General features: G+C 32.9%; 1 protein-coding gene across 5 annotated transcripts in view; it reads left to right on the top strand.

Annotated features, from left to right (window-relative positions):
* The first annotated feature begins 1977 nt into the window (after nt 1-1977).
* LOC106459534 (serine/threonine-protein kinase DCLK1-like) overlaps nt 1978-4496 on the top strand; it is a 68381-nt gene continuing 65862 nt past the window's right edge. For all 5 annotated transcript variants that reach the window (XR_002610586.1, XR_002610585.1, XM_022386038.1 and 2 more), the window contains exon 1: nt 1978-2298. The gene's annotated coding sequence lies outside the window, so the exon portion shown is untranslated. The remainder of the gene's footprint in view (nt 2299-4496) is intronic.

The following is a 4496-nucleotide window of genomic DNA, read 5'->3' as shown; positions in this document are numbered from 1 at the left end:
CTGCAAGTACATTTAAAAATTGATATCCGGCTCGCGCCCTGGAGAAAGTTGTACATGCCTTGTTTACACAAAATCCTTCTTTTACACTACAATCCATTGCAATAATAATGTAATATACATAAATAAATTTATTATACTACACAAAAGTAAACTTTAAAAAAAAAAACTTTATAAATGTATCGGAAAAATTCTCTAATGCCTAGCAGTAAGTAGCCGTTTTAATAATGTTATGTATTTAATTTAATGGCGAGAGGTACTTCTGATTTTGTCCATCATGTATGTGTATGATATACCTCTCTAAGCTGCTCATTGAGTCGTTTTTGCTTTGATTTTTCTTATAGTATTTGAGCGGGTTTTCAAATTGTCTGTTAGACAACGTCCCAGGTGGGCCAGCGGTTAGCATTCGGATTTACAATGCTAAAATCAGGAGTTCGATTTCTCTCGATGAACACAGCAAATAGCCCGATGTGGCTTTGTTATACAAAACACAGACACACTGTCAGATAACCGAAGAATATTTGAGTAAATGATTTTCAGTGTCATTACGCAGCAACCAGCCGAATTGCCGCGTTTATTCCGCCAGCGCTGCTATTTAGGGGATGAGAAAAGCCTACTACATCAGTTAAACATGAAAAATAACTAAGACAAATATGTAGCATAATGTTACATATTGTTTATGGAAATTCTCTGTGTTTTATTAGAGAACAACCTTTTGAATGCACTTCAACAAGAGTGGTATATAGCAATTAGACCATCAGGCGAGATTTTGTAGGACGGCATAACAAGATTTTAAGGTCATGTCAACTTATGTATAAGTTCGTGAGTTTGCTCAACACTAGCCACAAAACATAATCTGAGTGTTTGGAAAGAAAAATAGTGCAAATTACTTTTAGCTTATTTGTCTGAATCCCCAGTAATAATGAGCAGTTGTTTCAAAATGTCCTCGGATTTTCATCGAACAATTTCAGCTGTTCTATCTTTATATCTAATGTTTTTTATGGAAAAACACATAGTTAGATAGATTGAGAAATTATCATAAGACGCCAGACAAATATCTCACTATAAATATCACTCAATAGCTCGGAAAAAAGGGTCACATTGCTGAACAAAGCAACAGTACTAACTGTAAAATAACCAACTAGTTATCACATGAAGTATTGTACATATGAACATCCTTTTGTGAAACATCACTTGATAGCTTTGAAAGCAAGGAATACCGCTTACTTTTAGTCATTGATTTTTGACCAACTTGCCGTCCTAGCTGCTGGTCATTCAGTTAATCCCAGCCACAATGATTAAAGATTGGTTTCAGTGTCTCGCCCGACCATCAAATCAGATAGATTGCTCCTCTACTGTCACTTTCTCATCTGACTCCTAATAAACAGTCTGGTATGTACTACCAGTGTCTTTCTAGTCACCAGCTGAGATGAGATCATATGAAACAATATTTATTTCATCAGAGTTTTTATGTAGTCCATCTCTGATTCCTGGGGCAACTAGCAACAACAAATGAATACAGTAGAAATTATTAGATAACCCGGTTCAGGTGCTTGAACCCATAATGGTTGCAGAAAGTGAATGTATAATTTGGTTCAGAACATTATGGGTTCAAGCACGACAGATACTTACCTGCGTTGTTGTATACTTGAAGGGACGGACTATTTTCTATGCTATTTGCTTGCTAATACGTAGTTAAACACTACTCATGATTATATAGCCAAATATTCTACTCTTCCCTCTCCTACACAATTATCACCCAAATTTAAGCTTACATTACAGAGCCATCTATTGAGTTGTGAAATCTAAATATGTATATTTAAAATAGAAGTAATAATAAGTATGCAATTATTAAATGACAACTTAACATTATCACGTGTAAGTTGGCGAAATATGTCAGAAACTATAATACAAAGAAGAGAAAATATCTTAAAAAATACTCCAGAAATGCACAAAGGCAAGAAATGCCGCAATAATATGTCAAAAATTACTGGTAGTTTGAACTTCAACTCTTCTAGTATTTAATCAAATTGTTTGGCGACATTGTATTATGTTAATCATTTCATTCAGTATTTTTTTAGCTGAAGTTTTTAAGATTAAGAAATAAATTTACACTGTAATTGTAAGGTACAGTTATTGCCGTAGTATCGCTAATAGTAATAGTAAGTAGGACAACATTGTTAAGGCCAGGTCGTTTTGATCAAGCACGGATGAAGTGGCGGTTGCTTGGATCTGGTACTAGTAGCAGTTGACTCTGTCACTGTCTGGCTGAATTTCAGCCAACATAATACAATATAAAAGGTAAGTTATGTTAGATTTTTTTATTCTGGAGAAAAGTTGCCTTCACTGTTTTAGAAGGTTTTTCATATTCACTAAAGTAAAGAAAAATCGTGTATTTACTGAATTGAAACTTAATTCATAATGAATAGTGTTTACTGTATATTTTTAATTCAAATTTTTACAAGTATTTAAATAACATTAATGCTTTTTGTTCATAGAAAAAATAATGAATTTAGTGTTACTATTATTTAATAGTTTTATTGTAGTGTTGTACTTGTAGAGGCTGTCTTTTAAACAGTGGTGCTAGAAATAAAAGATTTAAATATTTTGAAATATGACCAGAAATGGATTTTGAACATTGTACATAAACAACAGATTTATGAAAAAATAGTAGTGCCATTTGTGAACAATAAATTGGTGTTAAACAAATACTGTGTTATTAATCCTTTGGGTATATGATTTATAAAAAACTAAATAAAATTGATAATAATTATCCTTCACTTACTTAATCTACTTTACACCTTAGCAGTTGTTGTTTATGCAATTGATGGTATTAATAATGCCTAAGCCACTACTGTGTCTTGTGTCCCAGCTGGCCTAATGGTCCTAGATGTTCGGTTTAAGGCCTCACTGGCACTGGATATGGCAGATAAAGTGTGGTTGACATATTACATATTCTTCTTAGCCTACTCTCATAATTTCTCACAAGTAATTGAAAACAGTAAATAAATTAAAATGATTATTTTATTGCTTTGACAACAAAGATCCAATATGCTTAAAAATTATAGTAAAAGTTCACAAGGAGTGCAATATATTTCGGCATTCCACATTATAATTTGTAGCACATGTTGAACTAATAATAATGGTAGTAATTGTCAGATATGAGTAGTTGTTTATTTTAACCAGGTATAACAGCCATTAAGCTTTAAGAGAGCAGTGTATTTGAACAAGGTGGAAAATTAAATGCAAATTAGTAGGCATATATGTATTACTTTAAAAATTATATTGCAAGTTTTTATTTTAAAATTGAGATGTGTACCTATACCTTATGATGTAACAAGTCACTTGAAATTGATCCTTCAACAATTTTGCTTTGGGAAAATTTAATTTAATTTCTAACCAATGGGCCAACCTGGATTATTCAGTTTTCTAATACTATTCTACCTCAAGCTACATAGAGAAACCCCCTTTTATTTTACCTAACTCTAATCTCTAAAATAGCCATCCAATCACCTGTCAAGCTCATTCAATTTTATATCTTCTACCACACATGAAGGCAAGCTGTTCCATAGGTCGACCACTGTATTTGAAAAGAAACTGCCTTAACTGGAGTTAGGTGTGCAAAGTGCCACATATTTTACAGAATCATCCTTTATTCAGTAGTAAAGTACAATGTTCCATTTCACTTAAGAATGGAACAATCTTTTTTTCTTTTTTCAAACCTTAGTTTCTGACTTGATGAAAAATGCTTACAATTGTGAAACTCAAACAAAAGTTTTTACTAATTTTAAAATTGTTTAGACGGCAGCCCTAACTGGTGTAATGTCTGTGTTTTTCATATCTTAAACCTGCACCCTCTAATTCAACTGTCTGAAGAATCTGTAAAAACAGTCTTGATTCATGGATTTCAAACTTCTAAAAATCTTAAGACTTTAATAAAACCATAGAGACTTCAAACCATCCTTTATTATACACCCCCCTCCAAACCTAAAATCATTCTCCTAGCTCTTTGAACCCTCACTGAAAACTGAACAATCATTTTTAAAGTTGACCAAAACTGAACACTGTTTCCCAAATGATGACTAATTAGCACCTTAGAGTGATCCTTACAATACCGAGATGTGATAATCATATCTAAAATAGTTATTCTTTGCTACATTGAACATTTTGTTGTTTGTGCCATTCAGAAATCCCTTGTGTAATTTTAATATTTTATACGTTGTTCTGACACCAAAAGAAGGCATGTCATACATTCTCATTCAGCATTAGGGTACTTGTTGAAAAGTAAACTTCAAATGATTATTGAAATTGTGAGGTAATGGTAAAAGTACGTTGTTAAAGTTCTAAACTGAGTTGGATCTAGTTCTATTGGTTAGGTTATATAGTGCCAACCCCCCCCCCCCCCCTTCCCTTAGTCCCGTTTACCCTTTTTGTTACTTATTTAGGTGGTAGTGACTTGAGACTAGGTTACCAAGTAAGCTTGACACTTGTTAGTTGGT

The sequence above is a fragment of the Limulus polyphemus genome, unplaced genomic scaffold, assembly GCF_000517525.1.
Source record: "Limulus polyphemus unplaced genomic scaffold, Limulus_polyphemus-2.1.2 Scaffold623, whole genome shotgun sequence".
NCBI lineage: Eukaryota > Metazoa > Arthropoda > Merostomata > Xiphosura > Limulidae > Limulus > Limulus polyphemus.
Note: the sequence above shows the minus strand (reverse complement) of the source record. Positions and strands in the feature narration are given on the sequence as shown.